The following is a 25270-nucleotide window of genomic DNA, read 5'->3' on the forward strand; positions in this document are numbered from 1 at the left end:
CTCTTCTCTCCCAAAACAAAGATCTAAAATATCATTTTCATTTTTGTTTAATGCACTTTTAGCCAGTTTGTCTGCTATCTCATTTCCCTCAATGCCTGCATGCGCCGGAATCCAACAGAAGTGGACATCTATCCCTAGATGCTGTAGGTTCAATAAAATCAAGTACACTTCTAACAGTAGATCTTCTCGAGCTGTTTCTCCAGATTGAATACTCTGCATTGCAGCTGCAGAATCTAAACATATAACTACTTTAAGTGGTTTGACCTGCTCTACCCACTGAAGACTGATTATTATTGCTACCATTTCTGCCATGAACACTGACAACTTGTTTGAAATTCTTTTGACAATACCTTTATCAAACTCTGGGATGTAAATGCCTACTCCTACATGCTCATTATTTGGGTGTTTAGATCCATCTGTAAAAATCTGCAGGTAGCTGTAATAGCTGCTCTTCAGATATTTTTGAGCCAGATATCCTATGTTCAGATTATTCTTTATCCACTCTGTTTTCTTGTCTAATATTTGCAGGTTAACTTTGGGTTGTGGAAATATCCATGGAGGAATGCTGCTAATTATAACTGCTGGACTATGCTGTATGGAATCTAATTTGTACTGTTTCACCTCCTTATTAATTTCCCATCCAAACCCTTTACCAGTAAAAGTTATGTACTCCCAACAGTTTTGCAGAACAGAAGAAGCTATATTTCCATTTCCTTTTCCCTGAATTCTTATCAAATATGCTAGTGATAATTTAGTTCTTCTTAAATTCAACGGCAGTTCACTGGATTCCACCAGCAAAGCATTGATGGGTGTGGTATTAAATGCTCCAAGACAAAGTCTTAATGCTCTATATTGCATCTAATTTTTGTAGATGACTTTTTGCAGCTATATCAAACACCATACATCCATAATCCAAGGTGGCTCTCAACAGAGCTCTGTATATGTGTAGTAATGCCTCTCTGTCAGCTCCCCATGCCAGACCAGCCAAACACCTCATGAGGTTTAACATCTTTTTACATTTGGTGTCAACTTTCTCAATATGATTTTTCCACGTATGTTTATCATCAATCCATAGACCTAGGTACTTAAACACTCTGACGCTTTCCATGGGCTTACTGTAAAGAGTTAACACCTGCTTGTTGTCTATTTTCTTTTTAGTAACCAACATATAACATGATTTTGAAACAGAGATTTTAAATCCCCAATCATAGGACCATCTAGCTACATCTGTTATTGCTTTCTGGATGCATTTCAGAACATGTGGCGTGTTTTTCTCCCTTTTCCAGATTGCTCTGTCATCGGCGTACAATGAGGACTGTATACCTACCCCTGTATTCTCAAATATATCATTAATCATTATATTAAATAGAATTGGACTGATGACGCTGCCCTGTGGTATTCCATTTATAATGTCGGAACTATCTGAAATTTCAGAACCTACTTTTACTTTAAATGTCCTTTTTGTTAAAAAGTCCATGATCTAGTTGTATAAGCGTCCACCTATGCCTAACTTATTCATTTTAATTAACAGGCCTTCTCGCCACATGGAATCATAAGCTTTCTTGTTGTCAAAGAAAACTATCACTATCACTTCCTTCATATTTAGGGTCTTCTCAATGTCATTAGTCACTTTAATTAATGCATCAGTTGTGGATCTTTCTTTCCTGAAGCCACTCTGATACTCATTTAACAGATGTTTTTCCTCTAAAAGGTATGATAGCCGGTAAACAATCATTTTTTCCATCCATTTACATAAATGTGAAGTGAGGGCAATAGGCCTGTAATTTTCAGCATTAGCTGCATCTTTCCCTGGTTTAACAAATGGCAAAACTAACCCCAACTTCCACTCATCAGGTAGTTTTCCTTCCGACCAAATCTTATTGAAAAGTTTTAGTACGATTTCTAGTGCTTCCTCTGGTAATTGTCTGAACATGACATAACTCAACTGATCTGGTCCTGGAGCAGAATTCTTGCTGCCTTTTAAAGCCCTTCTCATTTCCCTCAAGGAGAAATCCATATCAGTGGCTGAGCTACAGTCTACCTTTTTGGTGTACACATTTCCCTTATCTTCTAAAACTTCCTCCTTCCTTCGTTTATGTATGTCTGTAAGATGATTGCCACTATGAACATTTGCAAATATCCTCCCTAAAACACTGGCCTTTTCCACATCTGTTATTGCTAGGCAATCTTGTTTAGCAAGAACTGATATTTTAGTGGCAGCCTTTCTTCCACTCATCTTTCTGAGCATATTCCATACATGACTGACATCTCTTTCTCTTCCAATAGTAGAGCAAAAGTCTCTCCAAGTATTCCTTTTAGCAATTTTAATTATTTTGCAAGCTCTAGCTCTTTTTCTTTTGTATTCGATCAGATTGTCTAGACTCAAGTTGTTTCTGAGATTTCTGAGGGCAATATTCCTTTCTTTAATAGCCAAACTACATTCATCGTTCCACCATGGCACCATTCTCTTATTCCCTCTTATTACAGTTTTAGGAATACTTTTTGAGGCAGCTTCAGATATCATATTTGTAACTTCAGCAGTACACTCATCCACATTACCCTCCATCTTAATACTGTCAGCCAGTTCCCTGCAACATACTTTAAAAGTGTTCCACTGAGCCTTTAAAGCACCATCTATATATAGGGGCTCTTTCTTGAGTACATTTATCAATTTCTATAGTGCACATGATGGGAAAATGGTCACTCCCTATGTTGTCTTTGTATATTTCCCAATCGCATAGGCTATACATACTTGCAGAAACCAGTGTTAAATCAATACAAGACATCTTATTCCTATTTACATCTAAACGCGTTCCTCCACCATTGTTTAAACATACAAGATTTCTTGTGTCCATCATTTCTTCCACCACTGTACCATTATTATCAGTATGGTCACTTCCCCATAAACTGTTGTGTGCATTGAAGTCACCACACCAAACTTCTCTGTGTCTTTCCTCACCCATCATTTCCTTGAACACAGCTGCAGTTAGAGTATGGCAAGGGTTATAATAATTAATTATTTTCACTGGGTTTTGTGTACTGTACACCTCAACAATTGTACATTCATGTTCATTTGCAGTACGTATTCTTTTAAATGCTAAATTGTCTTTAATGAACGTGATACATCCACCCCCTTGGTTATTTGCTCGATCATGTCTGACTGAGTTGTATCCCACCATAACAAAGTCTAGATGGGGTCTTAACCATGTTTCCTGAATATATATTATGTCTGGTTTAACACTCAAGTCTTTAATGACTGTCTTACATTCCTGACCATTTGCGATTAAACTCCTGGCATTCCACTGAAAAATTGTGAGTACCATTATTAGATTAATCGCTAAAATCATCATAAGTAAAAGGGTTCATCATTTCTTGTATTGTTTTACACTCTACACTTGAGATCCCAAGATACTCCTTTGCAGCTTCAACAGTCGTTTCAATTCTCTCATTCCTGTCATTTTGTTCTAATCCGATGTAAACCACTTTGCATATGAATGCCACAAAATTTACTTTATCAGCTAGCAGAGTTCTTTCCTTTACCTTACACTTGTGGGAGGTCTCATGCTGGCCTGTCTGGTGCATCTTACTGTTTCCTGCAACAGGAGGATCAGTACTGTTAACAATGTTACTCCTCTCAGTTTTGTTTTCCTTCGCTACCCGTGCATTATTAACACTCTTAACAGCCTCTGCATATGACACTTTGTTTAGAATCTTATATCTTTGTGCTTCTTTTGCTTGCTTTTATACCACACAGCCCCCAAAAGCTGCACTGTGGTCTCCTCCACAATTGCAACACTTAATCGGCACATCTTTCCCACACTTTCCAAATGCATGGTCTCCTCCACATCTTGCACATCTTTCTCTACGTTTACACTGTTTTGCAGTATGTCCCATTCTCTGACATTTAAAGCACATTAAAGCTGGAGGAATGAACTCTCTTACTGTGTAGCAGAAAAGGCCTAGCATAACTTTTCTTGGAATGTCATGTTCAAAGTCAATAATTACTGACTTTACCTCCCTTCAGTTCTGTTTTAATCTCTTCCACTGAGACAGATAGTGGTACTCCAGAAATGACTCCCCTATGTCTAGCCGCTGTGCCAGGAACATGGGTTTTGACTTTTTTTTTACCATCCAGAGTATTCATTTTCAATAGCTCATCTTGTTGCTTCTTACTCATTGCATGTACAAGTATGCGCTTGTTATTCAGGTACTTCGCAAACTTTACTTTGCCAACATCCTTTTCGAGAGCTTTAGCCACCGTAATAAGGTGAAAATTCTCAACAAATACAATAATCACTTTCCAGTCATTGCTCCCATATTCAGCTCTCGGGCTTCGATCTGCCCTCACTGTTTCATCCGATTCTGCCCCCGAACTGCTTGAGGAGCTAGTCTTCTCCTTTTGTTTTTTTCTTTTTCTTTCTTTTGATTCGCCACTTTCTGCCACTCCATTCCTCCACAATCCCAACCTTCATCCTCACTACTAAAATTCATGATTATTACATTCATGATAAAGTTGTTTGTAGTTACCCGCGCTATCAATCCACTTCCTCCTTCTCTCCAAACTCCCTCTGCTAACACTTCTACTGTTTATTGGCGGTTGGCAAACAACGAATTGGCGCATTACCGCCACCAACTGGAATGTAGTATGGATCAAAATGACTATTACACCCTCTTAAAAAAAAGAAATTATATCCTCTCCATCAAATAACTCATTCTTAGAATCTGAAAATTTAATCCATACTTCTTATTTCCTGAGTCCTGTTGCAGAATGTCCATGATATCAAATGGTAGGCTACCTTATTGTTTCTTAAATTGTTAATCAGCTGCTGTCTATCAGTTTCATACCCCCGACATATAACATGTGCTACTGTTTCTAGTTGGCCACAGTAATCACACTCCCCTGTATTATGTTTACTTATTTTGAATAATGTATAGTTAAGCGAAGTATGTCCAAACCTGAGTCTTGATATTACTGATTCCTCTTTTCTTATATTCAATAAGATTCTGAAAACTGTAATTTCTTTTCAACATTTTAAAAGCTTTATTTCGTGACTTTATTGCTTTATCACACTCCTTTGTCCACCATGGAACAATCTTCTTTATGTGCTTACTCCCCTTCTGACTGGCCTTCTTTGTAGCCTTTAAAATATCTTCACAAACACAAAGATTTAAATGATCAACATCTTCATTAATATCAATTTTCTGCATTTCTTGATCACAAATATACCCAAATTTCCTCCAATCAGCACTACTAAAAGCCCATTTCTGTGATCCGTCATTATCATATCCTTCTACTCTCATTCCTATGACAGTGATAATAGGATAGTCACTTGTCACTTTATTCTCACCCAGAATCCTTCTTTCACTTATCATTTTCTTGCAAATACTTTCTATCGGCAAAGCTTTATTCTTCTGTTCCTCAGTTTTACATATTATCAACAAGTTTCCATCCCTCAAAGTCTGAGCAATCTCCTCTCCTTGCTTCTTTTTCAGTTCCCTCGACAGCAAGATCGGACACATGCTCATCTTCCTTTCAGAATTTATTTTAAATCCCTCCCTCATAACCTTTTGTCGAACAACTCCCCTGTCTTCCTCTGAACTGTTTTCTTCCAAGCTTCTTTTACTGATTTGACTTAGGCCTTCTGCCTCACGCCTGCTTCTTCCTCGCCCTCTCCCACTAGAAACTGGAGTCCAGTCATCAAAATGTATACTATCATCATCATCATCATCATCATCATCATCTAATCCTACTGATCCGCCATCCTGATCCAGTCACAAACCACTTTATGCCAACCGCCAAGTCCAAAGTCCAGAAAATCATCTCAAATGCCAAAAATGATCAATGTTGTTTGTGAATCCGTTTGTAATCCGCGCTCTCCTACCAGGTCACCACTCCACACCCAACTCTGAGTTGCCAAGAGTACAGCTTCCGGTAGAGATGAGTTCATGGGCTTCAAAATAAAAGTCCAGAAGTGTTCCACGGAATTACAGACTTACTCAGAAAAAACATGCAGGAGGATAAATTACAAAATACACTAAAATACACTTATTCAAAAGAATGACTTTTATTTAACTGTTCCAGTTGATTTTTAGTTTAGTTCATTTGATTTCACATAAAAAAAAGGCGTACATGAGAGACAGAAACATGATGGAGAGATGCAAGAATCCTTGCAGTGGCTTTATTGAGGCACTTTTCCAGTGTATACCCTAATCCATTAGTTAACTCAGTAAAATACTACAAAGATGAAAAAGAGAAAGACAATGAAGAAATCCACACAGACCATGTACACAAGGACACACAATTAAGATCACTAAATATGAATAGACAGTTTACACAGGGAATCCATCAGTATAACATCAGAATGATTCAGTCCAACCTTTAATATTTTGATGGGCAGTTTACACAGATAGTCCATAAGTGTAACGTTCAGGAAATAAAATCAAACCTTTAACACATAATCCATCAGGATAACCTTTTCCAGATCTGAGTGTTGCTCCATTGTTATCTGCTGTCTTAATTGACCCAACCATTGGGAGATGTTGATTCTTTTCTGACTTTTCTGACAATTTAGAGAGGGGACACAAAATGATACAGATGGACACAAAAGAAACCAAAAATGGCATGGGAGCTATGAGGACAAATTAACTGTTTCTATCAAAGGATTCTGGTGACTGTGGAAGGGGGCCATCTGAAAAAGCTATTTTAGCCATATAAAATCAGAATCACCTAAAAAATCCACATCAATTTAACTGCATTATGAGTATTTTCACCACCTAACCTTCCTGTTAGACAGCCCATTACAATGGTAAACTGATGCAGTTATATGATACTCTCCTCAAAGCAACCAGACTCGTTGCCAGTTCTCTTGTCTGCTTCTCCAAACTGGGAGTGTGAAGCTGATAACACACAATTCCAAATGAAAGCTGAGTCATGAAGATCGCTCAGCAGCTTCAGTGTCTCCCCTATCATTATATTCTGGGGGGGCGCCCCATCCCTCCAGGAAGGTCAAGTTAATTTTATAGAATTGTATCTTCTTTATAGCACCAGATCACAACAGAAGTCATTTAAAGTTACCTTTCCTATAGAACAGGTCTATACTTTGTCCTTTTATTAAACAAACTAAATGGTCTTATATTATTTAATTTATTTACACCTTAGCATGTCATTTCTTTTTTTGAATATTTCATTTTCACTTTTTAAGTTTACAAGAACAGTACAACTTATTCCCACTAAAACTCAATAATAAAAGATACACAGTTAAAAGACATACCATAAAAAAATACTATGGGATGACAGAATAATTACATAAGCTAAATAAATAAAACAGGAAATGAAAAATCAAAATGATAGCAATAAAGTAAATTACAAAATAATGTTTAAAAAAAGGCAACACAATCAAAAAATGTATTATGCTGTAACACGCTTGTCACTGTTTTTTTTTTTTCAGACTGAACTGCTGAATCCTTTTTCTCCTTCATGACTTTTCATGTGTATATGTAAATTTCCATTCTATGTAAATGATTTCCCACAAATTGAGCAGCTAAAGGGTTTTTCTCCTGTATGACATCTCATGTGTCTCTTCAAATCTCCACTGTGACTAGGGCTGTGACGGTATGTATTTTTTCTCACCATGGTGACAGAGTGACGTATCACCGCGGTGTGACCTCCATCTCCCCTCGGCCCATTGCTGCTCTGCCGCTCCGGAGGATTCAGCCTCTTTTCTCGCCCGCTCAGCATCCAGCACCTGGGAGTTCCTCATCTGTATGCTCCGGCTCAAACAGGTATGGCTCTGGGTCTGTGTCCGCTACAAGAAACTCCTCAAAATCGCGTTCAAAGTCGTCCATTGCAGCTACTATAGTCCGGAGGTAACGGTAGGCTAAATAAACAGCTGAGTTTACAAGCTACGTCTGTGTCTGTGCCTGCTCACCGGTGTATCCCTCCGCGGATCACAGCGCCAGACGTACTGACCTCAATACTAACCACTGAGACCCAGCCACTGGACGTACAGACACAAAAACGATATCCATCATGTTGTCTCAATATGAAAATGATAGCAAAGGGCCTAACTCCCAAATCGTCGGAGTATTCTTTTAACATTTGGCTTGGGAACCAGATCTGCCGCCATGATCAGCTTTTTTAAAAATTTATTTATTTATTTATTTTTGGTGCGGTGATGACCTCTTCACCGCGGTAGGCATCACGTGACCGCGGTATTGCGGTGATGCGGTTATTGTCACAGCCCTAACTGTGACCAAATCTTTTCCAATACTCAGAGAAGCTCAATGATTTTTTTTCCCTGTATGAGATCTCATGTGACTCTTCAGATGTCCCCTCTGACCAAATCTTTTCCCACACTCAGGGCAGCTAAATGGTTCCTCTCCTGTATGACGTCTCATGTGTTTCTTCAAATCTCCACTGTGACCAAATCTTTTCCCACACTCAGAGCAGCTGAATGGTTTTTTTCATGTATGAGTTCTCATGTGAGTCTTCAGATGTCCCCTCTGACCAAATCTTTTCCCACACTCAGAACAGCTAAATGGTTTCTCTCCTCTATGATCTCATGTGTTCCGTCATACTGTTACTGTAACCAAATCTTTTCCCACACTCAGAGCAGCTATATGGTTTCTCTCCTGTATGAATTCTCATGTGTTTTTTCAGACTTCCATTTTCAGAAAATCTTTTCCCACACTCAGAGCAGCTAAATGGTTTCTCTCCCGTATGAGATCTCATGTGTGTCTTGAGACTTCCACTTTGACTATATCTTTTCCCACACTCAGGGCAGCTAAATGGTTCCTCTCCTGTATGACGTCTCATGTGTTTCTTCAAATCTCCACTGTGACCAAATCTTTTCCCACACTCAGAGCAGCTGAATGGTTTTTTTCATGTATGAGTTCTCATGTGAGTCTTCAGATGTCCCCTCTGACCAAATCTTTTCCCACACTCAGAACAGCTAAATGGTTTCTCTCCTCTATGATCTCATGTGTTCCGTCATACTGTTACTGTAACCAAATCTTTTCCCACACTCAGAGCAGCTATATGGTTTCTCTCCTGTATGAATTCTCATGTTTTTTCAGACTTCCATTTTCAGAAAATCTTTTCCCACACTCAGAGCAGCTAAATGGTTTCTCTCCCGTATGAGATCTCATGTGTGTCTTGAGACTTCCACTTTGACTATATCTTTTCCCACACTCAGAGCAGCTAAATGGTTTCTCTCCTGTATGAGATCTCATGTGACTCGTCAGATGTGCCCTCTGACCATATCTTTTCCCACACTCAGAGCAGCTAAATCGTTTCTTACCAACAATCAAATCCCTGACAGGGACTTCATCATTTTCCAGAGAGTTTAAACCTGACTGAGGTTCTCTGGTCTCCATCCAATCATCACTGTCATCAGTCTCTGGTTCAGAAGACTCTCCAGTCTTGTCATCAGTCTCAGGTTGTAAATGTGTATCTGGATCTGAGTTCCTGGCTGGTTCTGCTCCTCCACAGTCCTCTCCCTCTGCTTCTGTTTCCATCTGTTCAGTGTGTCTTTGACGAAGCTGTGAGGACTGAGGTTTCTCTTCATCATCGTCACTCTTCACAGGGACAGGAGTGGATGTGAACTTGGTGATATCATCCTCCTCCAGCCCTTGAAGCTGCTCTCCCTCCTGACTGATCCAGAGTTCCTGGTCCACACTGGAGCTCCACTCTTGCTGCTCAGGGGGAACCTTTTCTTCAACCACTAACAGCTGCTGGACATCTGCAGGAAACAATAAACACACACACACACACACACACACACACACAGATGTTCCAGAGAAATGCTGTCGTTCATTCACATCACAACTCAAAAACTTCTGATTGAACGTCTACAGATCTCTGAGCATCAAACAGCTTCACAGTGTTCACTCAGCTGTGTCAAAGCCAAAACACACTGGTGGTGGACAAAGCAAGTACCCTCTGCCCCTCCCTCATCATCTTCTCACTCACAGTTAATGCACATAAATCGAGCGCCCTGCAGAGCAGCATCCACGTCTCCCTGTGACCTGCATTCATGGACAGCCATATAACTGTAGTGTTTACCCTCAGCATTGGTATTGTTTGCTACTGTTGTGATATTAATACATTGAAACAATGCCAAATTGCAGCTGCTGCAGGAGTCTGTTCTCTGGGATCTTTAAAGAATATCTAAAGCTTATTTAGGGGATAATCTGAAGTGTATGGACGTGAGTATTTAATAAAGAAAGAGCAGTTTGCTCATATATACAAACTGTATTGTTTACTAATTATTGGGCGGTGGGTTGAAGTTTAAAAAAAAAACATGAATTTAATTGTATTTCTGAACCAACAGGAAATAAAGAATTTAGCTGCATCCAGTGCTGGACTGGCCATCGGGCATACCGGGCATTTCCCCGGTGGGCCGATGGTAATTTTGGGCCGGGCCTTTTTTTTTTTTTTTTTTTTTTTTTTTTACTTTTAGTCATGTTATGATACCTATTGGTACACAAAACTGGTAGATTGGGCCATTAGTCATGATTGATTCTGGGCTGGACCAGTTACAGCCGAGGGCCGATGCCCCCTCCCACTTGTGCCTCGGCTGCCAATCAATCAATCATACAGAGAGAGAGGAGATTGACAAAATTGAGAAGAAACTCAAAGGAGGTGCGGAAAAAATAAGAGAGAAAAAGAGACAAGCCCTTTAGGAAGATGCTGCCAAATGTGTTAAAATAACACAGATGTTTGCTGGCTATGGCGGAGCTTCTTCAGCGGCAGCATCAGTGACCGCACCCGCACTGGCATCCAAAGCAGCCGCAGCAGGTAATGATGGCGGAGGTGGCCGTCAGCAGGTGGATGAGGCGAGGGGGAGGCAGGAGGAGGAGACCCGCGGCCGCTGCATTATATGACGATGGCACAGGCGGTGTGACTGGAGGGGAATTTGAACTTCAGGTAAGAAGTGATGAACTGCAGTCTACCTGGGTCAGATATGAATCAAGTTTGGTTTATAGTTTATTTTCATTGTGCTTGCTAACTCTTAACACAGCATAGTTATGAGTAGGCCATTTAACAATTTATCTGGCTGTTGAGCAGCATGACGGGGTTTCTCTACTGCTGGGCTGTTTGTATGATGTTATACTAGTGATGGTGATCTTAGTGCTTCAGTAATATTTTTTTTTTCATTTAGTTAGTTAAGTATAGTCTTTATTAGTTAGGTAGTAAAATATTTCAATGTCTATTAATTGATATAAATGCACTATGCAGTAATTCTTTACTCTGAAACAGCTAAAGCTCAACAGAGCAAAAATGTTCATGTAAAACCAAATGATTAGGCTAGTATTCATCATAAACCCTCTACACTTGCAGATATAATTTAAATTGAATCAAATTAGGATTTGCCAGGAGATGTGATGCTGCTTGTTAACATAAAAGTGGCTTGGAGTTGAAAGTAACTACTTAAATGTATTTGTCTTTCATACATAAATATCCTCTTTATTCTAGATATGTTGTGTTTTTATCTTATTGTTTTTTTTACTGACATTTAACAGCAAACTCTTATGGACAATAATTAGCTGTATTTTTTTTTATTGTGGGCATGTTTCCGTTCAATTTAAAATATCCCTTCACTTTTTAAAGGTTGCCATGTTTGAGGAAGTATTATGTGTTGCTGTGCTGTTTATTGATGTGGTGAGTACATAGTCTATGAAAATATTACTAAATCTGTCATTTATTCATTTTAATATTCATCAATGATCACGTCTCACCTCTATTCCTCACTGTCCAATTTTCAGGATCCCATCATACGTTGTTCATTGTTCAGGAGGTTCACTAGACCAAGCAGCCTTTTGGGTTCTTCTAAGTAAGTACTGTATAGAATACATGATGCAACTATGTTTCTAAAATAAAAATACCAGCACTGTGATCATCTAAGCAAGTCTATCAAGTGTCATTATTTCTCACCTTTCTCTCTCTGTCTCCTTTCACTTTTTAAAGGTTTCCATGTTTGAGGAAATATTCTGTGTTGTTGTGCTGAGTATTGCTGCTGTGGAGGTCTAAGGTGTTTATTGATATGGTGAGTAAATAGTCTGTGAAAATGTCACCAAATCACAATCTGTCATTTATACATTTTAATATTTATCTCATCTCTGTTCCTCACTGTCCAATTTTCAGGATCCCATCATACGTTCATTGTTCAGGAGGTTCACTAGACCAAGCAGCCTTTTGGGTTCCTCTAAGTAAGTACTGTATAGAATAACGGGACTGGGAGGATGGTGTAGGTTTAAATTTATTAGACAAGTACATATACACCAACAAGACAGTGTACAAGTGGTGTCACAAGAAAGTTTTTCATTCATAGGCTTCATTGTCTTTCCATCAATACCTGGTGGGCCGGTCTAGGCTCAAAATGCCCGGGCCGATTTTTTGTCCCGGGAAAGTAACAAGAGAAAGTATAAAATAAGCCCTGCATTTAAGGCCTGAGGAAAAGACCCATGTTTGTGGGAAGGTGAATTTGATGTAAACAAACCAAACTACCCCATAAGACTCTTTTCTTTTCAGCTCTCTGTTAACTTGTACTTTACTTGAGTATTTCTATTTCCTGCTACTTTATACTTCTACTCTACAACATCTCAGAGGTTCATATTGTACATTCATACTACACTTCATTTGTTTAACAGTTGGAGTTACCTTAGTGATTCAAGTTAACAATACAAAATATGATGAAAATAAACATTGATAATCATTTAAGAATGGTAATGAAAAGCTAACGGCACCAGAGAAGCTAATGACCCCAGAGAAGCTAACGACACCAGAGAAGCTAACGCGGCGTATAAACATCGACAGACTGAATATTTATTGAACAAACCTGCAGTTATATTATTAATAATGAACTTGTCATGTTTAATGAACAAACCTGCTCTGTGTAACCGAAGCTGAGGGTTGAAAACAGCGTCCATTAGTTTCCGTTGTCGCTCGTTCTCCTCTTTTGATCGACCAAGTTCCTCCTCGTACTCTGCTATCGTTCTTTCAACCAGCCCAAATATCTCTTCAGCAGCCGCAGTTAGTCGCTGCTTCACCAACGCTCTCAGCATTTGGACTTTAGACATGTTCACACTTTAAAAACACAACAAAGACACTCTACTAAGGCCCAATTCCCCAGTAGCGCCGAGATCGAAAAGTGGCTGAAGGTATGTCGATTGCTGCTCAGCGGCATATACCGATCCCCAAACTGGCATAAAGATCCCTAGACTGGTATATACCGATCCCCAGACTGGCATAAAGATCCCTAGACTGGTATATACCGATCCCCAAACTGGCATATACCGATCCCCAAACTGGCATAAAGATCCCTAGACTGGTATATACCGATCCCCAGACTGGCATACAGATTCTCGGAGTGGTATGCTGCTATTATGCCGCTGTTATTCCACCGACATACGACGGTATGTGCCGCTTGAGATTGTTATGGCACTGAGAGACGGTTGGATGGGTACCGCCCCCCGATGAGTATGCAAATGTAATGCCACTGGGCTGGTTTGACGACAAGTACTGCCGTTAATGTATACATTTTTTTGTCTTTATTGACAATGCTAACTTAACACTTTACCGCAAGTAAAGGAACTATGTTGTTATGTTGTTGGGATGTACGTATATAGACAGTAATTACACGTGGGACTCTTACGATATGATAGTAAAGTAATATGTCTAAATGTCCACCTATAAACTACTTAAAGCTAATGAAAGCGCTAGCCTTAGCTAACATGGCTAATGTTAGCCCAGCCACCGTAGCCAGTCTGACTAATCGATAGCAGAAACTTTGAGCCAGCCAACAAAACAATACTTAGTGACAGGTTTTCATTATTAGGAGAACACAATAATACATTACTTCATATAAAATCTACTTCGCAGAACATTAACTATTGTGGTATATTTTGTATCATGTTTACTATACATTGAGATATTTTCTAACTATTGTCAATCAGTGTGTGTGCGTGTGCGTATGTATGTATGTATGTATGTATGTATGTGTGTGTGCATGTGCTTGTTACAGTAAAACTACCAGGTGATTATTTATTTTTATATGTGTGTGTATAAATATATATATATATATATATAAATATATATATATATATATATATATATATATATATATATATATATATATATATATATATATATATATACACACACACACATATATATATATATATATATATATATATATATATATATATATATATAAAATCACTTGGTAGTTTTACTGTATACTTATTGTGATAACAAATGTTGGAATTTTTGTGTCTCAATTTAATTGTTACTTCTATGTTTCATCTAGGTCTTGGATCATGCTATTCTACTCATGTCTATGCAGCAGCATATGTCCTTGAATATCACAAGTCTCATTCAGCCAACACTGCGCCCCTACTACGTAAACACCACTTCTGCTTCAGCGCCATATGATGTCCTGCATCGACACACTGATCCAGGGTATAAGCCTTTAGGCATGGACATACCACTACTCTTCCAGCGGTATAAGCCGTTAGGCATAGACACTTCGAGCGGTATAAGCCTTTAGGCATGGACATACCGCTACTCTTCCAGCTGTATAAGCCGTTAGGCATGGACATATCGCTACTCTTCCAGCGGTATAAGCCGTTAGGCATGGACATTTCCAGCGGTATAAGCCGTTAGGCATGGACATACCACTGATGAGCCAGAGGAATATGTCATTTATATGATGCCAGTGGCCACCAACTGGGATGCAAACGTTGATTTTAAGATGCGGTTATAAAATGAATGTGTCACAAGTCACCATTAAATTTGTTCACTCATTTTGATCATTTCTTTAGGCTGAGATGTGATATTGATAAGTGACTGTGTGTAAGGCACAAGCTAAAGACATGTAGCTATATGATGCTTTCCACCTTTGTGGCAAGTAATATTGTTATGATGCAGTACATAGTGCAGCGGCCTTGCAGTCGGGAGAACTGTGGAAGAAGTTTTAACTGATCATGTGAACGTTATTTATCCATTGTTTTTTTTTCTTTTTTGCAATGAAGACATCCTTTATCCACTACAATGTGCAAATAAGAGAGTGTCTTAATTTTGGAGCTTGACTAAAAAACACATTGAAATGTCTTATAAAAAAAGCCAGTATTGCAAATCCTGGTGGAAAAATGTTCTAAATGTGAACATTCCATTGTTGTCCTCATATACTCAATAAAATATTTGCACGTCTGAGCCAGTTGAACGTCGTGTTGCTAGTGATTTCTATTTAACAGAAAAATGCTGTCTTGAGGATTGTTGTAAACATCTGGGGTTTTTTTTTGCTCATGAGCTTAAGAAATGAGGATGTGTAAATGTATTGACTACACCTGAAGTAGTTCACTGCTGTCAATGTACAGACGCAGATTCCTATATCTGCCAGGAGGTGGCACTGTAGATATTTGATGACTTGTTTTAATTCATTGTCTAACAGCTACTGAACCCAGACCTGTTTACAGTCTGGCTAATTGTGATAAGAAAGTTGAAAATGTAGTGTCTCAATTTAATTGTTACTCCTGTGTTTCATCTAGGTCTTGGATCATGCTATTCTACACATGTCTATGCAGCAGCATATGTTACATATACCACTCCTGCTTCAGCACCATATGATGTCCTGCATCGACACACTGATCCAGCGCATAAGCTTTTGGGCATAGATATAGCAATTGATCCAGCTGTATAAGCCTTTAGGCATGGACATACCACTACTCTTCCAGCGGCATAAGCCTTTACTTCCAGCGGCATAAGCCAGCGGTATAAGCCTTTGCTTCCAGCGGCATAAGCCTTTACTTCCAGCGGCATAAGCCAGCGGCATAAGCCTTTGCTTCCAGCGGCATAAGCCTTTACTTCCAGTGGCATAAGCCAGCGGCATAAGCCTTGACTTCCAGCGGCATAAGCCTTTACTTCCAGCGGCGTAAGCTTTTACTTCCAGTGGCATAAGCCTTTACTTCCAGCGGCGTAAGCTTTTACTTCCAGTGGCATAAGCCTTTAGGCATGGACACTTCCAGTGGTATAAGCCTTTAGGCATGGACATACCACTGATGAGCCAGAGGAATATGTCATTTATATGATGCCAGTGGCCACCAACTGGGATGCAAATGTTGATTTGAAGATGCGGTTATAAAATGAATGTGTCCAAGTCACCATTAAATTTGTTTACTCATTTTGATCATTTCTTTAGGCTGAGATGTGATATTGATAAGTGACTGTGTGCAGCCGGCAACACATTTCCCGGAGATTATGGTAGTGTAACCGAGCGAGTGTAATTCAGACTATCCAAAGATGGACCATAAAAAAATACCCCAATATATTAATATAACAGTTGTTTGAAACAATAATTCGGACTGGAAATTTTATATGAAGTAATGTATTATTGTGTTCTCCTAATAATGAAAACCTGTCACTAAGTATTGTTTTGTTGGTTGACTCAAAGTTTCTGCTATCGATTAGTCAGACTGGCTACGGTGGCTGGGCTAACATTAGCCATGTTAGCTAAGGCTAGCGCTTTCATTAGCTTTATACGGTGGCCCTGAAAGGTCACAGCACTGCAACTTAAGAAAACACATGCAAAAAGACAAAACACAAGCAAATTGAGAAAACATTTTCATCAATTTGACAACACGTGCGAAGCATTTAGAAAACGCGCTGCAAAGACCACAACACAACACATTAGAAAAAGTGATGCAAAGACCACAACACAACACATTAGAAAAATGCGCTGCAAAGACCACAACACAACACATTAGAAAAAGCGATGCAAAGACCACAACACAACACATTAGAAAAATGCGCTGCAAAGACCACAACACAACACATTAGAAAAAGCGATGCAAAGACCACAACACAACACATTAGAAAAATGCGCTGCAAAGACCACAACACAACACATTACAAAAACGCGCTGCAAATAGACCGCAACACAACGGAAGTGTTTCCAGGGGACACTTAAATGTGATGCACATGTCCGGTCAGGCGTGTTGTTGACGCGGATTCAGCTGCAGCCCCGGAGCAGAAGCCCCTGACGTGACACAAGCCTCTGGCTTGACGGAAGTGCCCCTAGCATGACGGAAGTGATGTGTTTTGCTGGATAGTACTGTCACGGTCTTTGTGTGGAACTGAGCTCGCAAGACATAGCATCTCAACACAGTAGGTTTCAGGTAAGCTAACTGGAATAAACTGGCAGAAAATAGCTATGTTGTTTATTCTGTGACCGTAAGAAGAGGTCCCTGGTGAGTGGCGAGGGCAGGGCTCACCTATGGTCCTGCCCGGGCCTGACCTCCGCGGCCTGGACGGATGCTCAAGTGTGGGTGAGAGGAGCGGAGAGGAGTGCGGAGGTCAGGCCGGGCGGGCCGACACTGTGTATCCCAGAGCGGGTGCTCAAGTGTGGGTGAGGGGAGCGGAGAGGAGCGCGGAGGTCAGGCCGGGCGGGCCGACACTGTGTATCCCAGAACGGGTGCTCAAGTGTGGGTGAGGGGAGCGAAGAGGACCGCGGAGGTCAGGCCGTTACAACACTAAATTAAGCAGAGTGACAGAGGCTAAGCAGAGTGACGGACCCAAAGCCTTCAATCTGGCTAAAAGACAGTTGAAATGCTAAACAAAAAAAAAAATACAGTGGTGAAGTTTGGATTTGTTTCTTGAAGTTATGTGCTCATCGTCTTTTCTGTCTCTTGCAGGCTGCCAGGAGAAGCCGACTGGCCATCAGATATTGTTTGTGGAAATCTGTAAATAAAGTTTGTCAAACTGACTTTTGTCTCTTCATTGTGCACACTTACACACGAAATATGGTAACAGTAATCTATTTTTGAATGTTAGCATTAATTTCTCACATTGAATGGTGAAATATTTGTAGTTTGAAAGGTCCGACCTAAATAAATAAAGGTCGTAGTTAACGAAGCATATGAATATTAATATAGAAGGAGCGTCCACTGAGCACAGCTTCTTTTATTGATGGTTTGAACATCGCATGGTGGTCAAAAACAAACAACAAAAAACAAAGTTGACTTGTATGATTAAATAAAGGTAAAATAAATGAACAATTCATCAATTCATAGACGCTATGTTTTTTACAAACATAAGCAATTTTACTTAAAAAAAAAGTTATTTAAAAAAAAGAGAAAAGTCACTTCCGTCATGCCAGGGGCACTTGAGGCAAGCCAGAGGCTTGTGTCACGTCAGGGGCTTCTTGCTGCAGCTGGATACTATTGCTGAGCTGTGACTCGAAATCCGCGTCAACAACAAGCCTGTCCGGACGTGTGCATCACATTTAAGTGTCCCCTGGAAACACTTCCGTTGTGTTGCGGTCTATTTGCAGCGCGTTTTTGTAATGTGTTGTGGTCTTTGCATCGCTTTTTTCTAATGTGTTGTGTTGTGGTCTTTGCAGCGCGTTTTTCTAATGTGTTGTGTTGTGGTCTTTGCATCGCTTTTTTCAATTTGTTGTGTTGTGGTCTTTGCAGCGCGTTTTCTAAATGCTTCGCACGTGTTGTCAAATTGATGAAAATGTTTTCTAAATTTACTTGTGTTTTGTCTTTTTGCATGTGTTTTCTTAAGTTGCAGTGCTGTGACCTTTCAGGGCCACCTTAGCTTTAAGTACTTTATGGGCGGACATTTAGACAAATTACTTTACTATCATATCGTAAGAGTCCCACGTGTAATTACTGTCTATATACGTACATCCCAACAACATAACAACATAGTTCCATTACTTGCGGTAAAGTGTTAAGTTAGCATTGTCAATAAAGACAAAAAAAATGTATACATTAACGGCAGTACTTGTCGTCAAACCAGCCCAGTGGCATTACATTTACATACTCATCAGGGGGCGGTACCCACCCAACAGTCTCTCAGTGCCATAACAATCTCAAGCGGCACATACCGTCGTGTGTCGGTGGAGTAACAGCGGCATAATAGCAGCATACCACTCCGAGAATCTGTATGCCAGTCTGGGGATCGGTATATGCCGCTGAGCAGCAATCGACATACCTTCAGCCACTTTTCGATCTCGGCGTCACTCCAGATGGTTAAAGATGGCGGGGATGGCGCAATCTGGAAATACGGAACCGGAAATGCGTTGCTACCAAGCAAACCAATCACAGCCCTCTCGGTTTGCGCTGGGTCTGCCTCGCCTCAACGTGTAGTTACATCAAAGAGCATGGACACCAAGAGGGAAGCTCCGTTGAATTTCTGCCAACAGCCACTAGGGGCGCTAACGCCGGCGGTAGGACGAAACCATGGGGGAATTTGTTGCTATAGGGCCCGCACTATCTGCTCTGTGCTGAATTGCTGCGTTGTGCTTCGGCGTCCGGCAAAAATAGAAGTCCTGACTTCGCGGGTAGCATCCAGGAGGCTCGGAGGAGCTGCGGCGGAGCATGCCGGTGGTGGGAGAAACCGTGTAATGCACCTAACTCGGTAAACTGACATTTGCATTACCTTGAAAGGGCTTTAATAAGCTACAAAGACTTTACTAAGAAGGACTAAAGGATCTAAAAGTTTTTAAAGAGGTTTAAGATTATGAAATGGAGCCACTGTGCTGATTGGGCTAAACGAATGCACCTGTGTGGGTGAGCCTGAACGCTGCACTTCGGCGACACAATTATTTGCTGCTTTTGGACAATTATGAGTAATAGGCTATTCAGGATATACACTCTTATGCGAGAAAAGCTATGGATGAACAATTGGAAAAAATGGACGAGGAGCTCAAGAAAGCTTCCACTACAGATGTTTCAGGCACTGCCAGCCAACCTAACAGACCATCTAAAAAATCAAAAACTTTAGCCAGTGCGGAGGACGATGATCGGCACATTTCTAACGCCCACATTTTTGCTGCAATGGAAAGAATTGAGCTTAAAGGCACACATTCTGTGGAAAACACTGTGAAAGAGGTCAAAGACACATTGGATGGCATGGGGAAGCAGATGGAAGAAGTAACAACAAAAGTTCAAACCTTGGAGACGACAGTCACCGCACTGCAAAAAGAGAAAGCGGAGCTGCGGGAGAAATGCGACGAGCTGGAGGCGTACAGGAGGCGCTGGAACCTTCGGGTGGCCGGGATCCCCGAGACAACCGGCCAGGAAGATTATCACCGACCTGTTTGGACAGGTCTCCCCGGAAATCAAGGAGCAGCTGGAGCTGACGGTGGATGTCGCACACCGGCTTGGCCCCCGGTCCGGGGAGCAGAGGTCCAGCCGCAACATCATTGTGCTTTTCATATCCAGAGCCCACCGGGACCGCGTCTGGAGGGACGCCAGGACAGCGACGGTGCTCAAGTAGCGCAAGATCAGGGTCTTTGAAGACCTTACGCAACAGGTGAAGGATGCCCCAAACAAGCTGTGGCCCCAGGTGGAGCAGGCCCGTAAGGAGGGCAAGAAAGCCGGCTTCAGGGGGCCATTCGCCTATCGATGGACGAAGAGTGACTGCGTGACGTAAGATCACATTAAATGTGCCACAACTACCGAAGAAAAATGTAAATGTAATGCCTTATACTCTTAAGATTTTCTTGTCTTTTTACTAAAATACTGAACAGATATCACTAATTATACAGAGGAACATTTTGATTTAGCCCTATGGCCTAACACCGAGAGGGGGCAGTTTTACTTTTTATCTCGACCTAAGAGAGGATCGAGATTTCGTTAAATCTTTTGTTTTTTTGTCCGTTCTGTTTGCTTTTTTTTTTTTTTTTAAGTCATTAGTCCAGTCATGTCTATTTCTGTTTTGTCCATAAATTCGAGGGGGATTAGAAATGATTTAAAAAGGAAAGGGGTGTTCTTGTTTTGTCAGGGTAAACCAGCAGATTTTTACTTCATCCAAGAAACGCATGCCGAAAAGTCAGATAGTTTATTCTGGAAAAATCAGTGGGGGAAAGACATCTGGTTTTCATTTGGTACAAACAAGTCAGCAGGGGTCGCTGTCCTAAAGGGAAACTTTAAAGGCCAAATTATTAAATACCTTTCAGATGATAAGGGACGATGGATTATGTTGTTATTAAACACAGATCATTCACAATTTATCTTGGTAAACATTTATGCAACCAATAATAAAAAAGACAATGTTAACCCGTTCTTGGCTATAGAAGATGCAATCAATGGATGGTTGTCAACATTTCCTTTGGCTAAGATTATCTGCGGTGGGGATTTTAATACAGTTATGAATGATGAAATTGATAGATTTCCTACAAAAAATAAAAAAGGAGCAATGAATGAATGAGCTAGATAATGTATGTAATAGATTAAACTTAATTGACATATGGAGGCATAAACATCCAAATGATAAAATGTATACATGGAGTAATAAAGATAAATCCTTACAGTCTCGTATTGACTTCTGGCTGGTCTCAGCCAGCACAACTGATAATGTAGAGAGAACAGACATTGAACCCACTATTTTCACAGACCACAAAGCAATTTCAATTAGGATAAACCTGTCAAAAAGACCAAAAATTAACACAGACTATTGGAAATTAAATAAAACACTAATTCAAAATCATGACTTTCAAAACCAAATAAAAAAGCTTATTGAGAAGTACTGGAGACAAGCAGTAACTACCAACCTGTATGGAGAGTCCTGGGAATTATTAAAATATGAAATCAGAAGATTGGCTATAGCATTGGGCAAAAAAAATGTCTAAAACAACAAGAGAAAAAGAACTCCAAACTGTTACAAAAATTATGAACTTAACTGAAAAAGAAAACCCGTCTGAGGATGAGTCCAATGAACTTGCCTCACTGCAATCTGCGTTGGATTTAATTTATGAAGAAAAGGCGAGAGGTGCTTTCATTAGATCCAGAAGAAAATGGCTAGAGCAAGGCGAGAAGTGCTCTAAGTATTTCTTTAACCTGGAAAAAAGAAATGCTGAAATGTCTTCTGTGAGCAAACTTAAAATTAATGATACGATTTGTGAAGATGAATCAATAATCTCTAACTACGTGGCTAATTTCTATGAAAAACTGTACTCCAGACAAACTCTTGATGAAAATCAAATGGATCTGTATTGTCAAAATATAAATCAAAATATTAAAAAAATTGACAACAAACATAAGGACTTGTGTGACCAAAAAATCTTTAATTATGAAATACTTAAAGCTATAGATTCACTAAAAGATAATAAATCTCCCGGAAACGACGGCATTACAGGCGAATTCTACAAAAGCTTCAAGGATGCCCTTACCCCGTTTCTTGCATGTACTTTTGAAAAATCAATCACCAAAGGCAAACTCCCACCATGCAGCAAGGACTTATAAAATTAATACCCAAACCAAATAAAGACAAAATGAATATAGAAAACTGGAGGCCAATAACCTTATTAAACAATGATGCTAAGATATTTGCCTCCATCTTTGCGTAGAGACTAAAGGTGGGATTGGGAGAAATTATTGATGAGGAACAATCTGGGTTTATGACAGGTAGAAGTATAATTAATAATGTAAGATTAATATTGGACTTAATAGTTTACAATGAATACATAAACGAGGACAGTCTTGTTTTGTTTGTTGACTTTTACAAAGCATTTGATACAGTAAACCACCAATTCATAGTAAAAACACTCAATACCTTTGGATTTGGAGAACGATTTATCGATATCATTGGAACTTTATACAAGGGATGCAACAGCTCAGTAAAACTACAACATGGAACCTCTCCTAGATTCAATATTGACAGAGGAATAAAACAGGGCTGTCCTCTAAGCCCGCACCTGTTCCTCCTTGTAGCACAGATGTTGGCTACACAAGCTAAAATGAAAAACTTTCATGGTATCTGTGCTTTTGACAGAGAATTTAAAATATCACAACTGGCAGATGACACTGTCATTTTTATTAAGACGCCAACAGAAGTAAGTAAAGTAGTGAATTGTATTAGAGAATTCTCTGATATATCTGGCTTAACTATGAATTTAGGAAAATCTGTATTGTTGCCACTTAAAAGTCTGTGGTATTCCTGTCAAGAACACAGTTACTTACCTTGGGGTAACAATAAACAACCAGTCCAATCGATCTGAACTGAACTTCAGCTCCATCATAAATCAAGTAAAGAAAAGGTTTAATATGTGGTTAATGCAAGATTTGTCCATTTATGGTAGAGTTTTATTAGCTAAAGCTGAAGGAATATCAAGATCTGTATACATGTCTTTGTCAATGGATTTACCTGTAAACATATGTAAAGAACTGGATAAAATGCTTTTTAATTTCATATGGAGAAACAAAGCCCATTATCTAAAAAAAGAGATTCTCTGTAACCAGAGGGGAAATGGAGGGTTGGAAGTTTTAAGTTTTGAAACTATGAATAATATGTTCAAAATTAATTGGTTATGTCGCCTCGTCAGAGAAAATGTCAATATGTGGAATGCAATTCCAAATTATCTATTTAATAAATTAGGTGGAATTCATTTTTTACTCGTGTAATTTTAAAATTGACAAAATACCAATTAAGTTATCAAACTTCCATAAACAGGCGTTGCTTTCCTGGGAGCTGATCTACAAACGCGGCTTCTCGCCAGCCAGCTGCTACATCTGGAACAACCAGCACATACAGCACAGAAACAAAACAATATTTTACAAATCTTGGTTTGATCAGGGGATATTTTGGGTTAATCAGTTAATTGATGAACAAGGACAAATCTTATCTTACAACCAATTTATCAATAAATACCAACTCACAATCTCACAAACAGAATACACTACAGTTTCCAATACAATACCAATGGAAATTTTACAGCTCCTGAAAGGTTCCCAGTTCCATCCTCTTACACAGAAAAATGATACCAAACTATTCATCCATAACATAGATATAACAACTAAAATCTGCTCAAATAAATTTATCAGCAGTCTCATTCAACCCTCAAATCAACCGGCAGCCAACTCTTACTGGAATTCACTGTATGGGGAAATAAACTGGAGAGGGGCATGGCTGGTTGGCGAGAAGCTGCTCATTCACAACAAAGTCAAAGAAATATCATACAAAATCTGTCATAATTTATATCCGGCCAAAAAAACCCTGGAGAGATTTAAATTAAACATAGACTATAACTGTGATTTTTGCCAAACAGAACCAGAAACCATTACCCACCTCTTTTATCAGTGCTCATACAGTAAAAACCTCTGGACTCATATACAAAACCTAATCCATAACAAAACCGGACACAGGATCGGCCTCCAGGAAAGCCACATCCTCTTTCATTTTGAAAACCCCTCCATACCTCACAACCTTTCCCTCTTGTTACAGACTATCATCATGCTGGGCAAATTTCACATTCACAAAACAAAATGGGCAAAGAAAAAAACAAATGGAAAATATTTTGAAAATGAACTCAAACAATACTTTAATACAATAACAACATCATGAAACAACAAAGCCATAAAAATATCAGACTTGTTTATCAAATACTTAAAATTCCCTGATTTAATATAAAATGTGTTTATATTATTTAATTTCACCCTCTTCTGCTCACAATATGGATGAATATGGTTTGTTACTTTATATATATGTTTGTAACTGCCTTTACATGACTCTTTGTGTTTACACTGTATTGTATTACACTGTGTTATTTCCTATGATCACTTTCAGTTAACACTCTGTATAACCTCCTTGTGTTGATTAAATTAAAAAAAAAAAAATTGTTGCTATGGGGCATTCTATTGAGCTTCGCCTTTTGGTATCCATGCTCTTTGCTTACGGGAAGGAAATTACCCACAGTTCATAGCGTTGTGACACCGGAAGTGTTATAAAAAAAAACGAAAACACGGTCGGCAGATATGCAAACGGTAACGTTATGAAAGGAGAGCGAAAAAAACAGATAAACAATGAAACATTACATTAACAAGGATTTAAGATGGTACATAAACACACATGAAGTCAGAGGAATACCAGTGGTTATATTCCACACACAAAGAATAGATATATATCTATATCTATAGATAGGCTATAGATATATATATATATATCTCTATAGATATATGAATATATATCTATAGATATATAGATATATATTCTTTGTGTGTGGAATATATGCTGACAATAACCGAAAATGATCACGCCCAGAGCCGCCAGTGTCAACAACATTTTGTAGAGAGGGGGATAAGTGCTGTCCCACTCCTATTTGTAGCATCCGGAGCTCTTTCAGACTCTCACACTCAATCACTTACAGCCGACGTCAGTTAAGTCAGTGAGGGTTTAGGGGCTGGATTGGAATTGGGCCAGTAGAGTGCTGCTGCTGCTGCTGCTGCTGCTGCTGCTTCTTCTTCTTCTTCTTCTTCTTCTTCTTCT

General features: G+C 39.5%; 3 protein-coding genes across 3 annotated transcripts in view; all 3 read right to left on the minus strand.

Annotated features, from left to right (window-relative positions):
* LOC117245837 (uncharacterized) overlaps positions 1-25270 on the minus strand; it is a 277287-nt gene that overhangs the window by 124311 nt on the left and 127706 nt on the right. The gene's annotated exons all lie outside the window — the stretch shown is intronic.
* LOC117245839 (uncharacterized) overlaps positions 1-25270 on the minus strand; it is a 110950-nt gene that overhangs the window by 57451 nt on the left and 28229 nt on the right. The gene's annotated exons all lie outside the window — the stretch shown is intronic.
* Positions 1-25270, minus strand: part of LOC117245847 (uncharacterized) — a 301333-nt gene that overhangs the window by 45049 nt on the left and 231014 nt on the right. The gene's annotated exons all lie outside the window — the stretch shown is intronic.

Source organism: Epinephelus lanceolatus, chromosome 22, assembly GCF_041903045.1.
Source record: "Epinephelus lanceolatus isolate andai-2023 chromosome 22, ASM4190304v1, whole genome shotgun sequence".
In the NCBI taxonomy this organism is placed as follows: Eukaryota; Metazoa; Chordata; class Actinopteri; order Perciformes; family Serranidae; genus Epinephelus; species Epinephelus lanceolatus.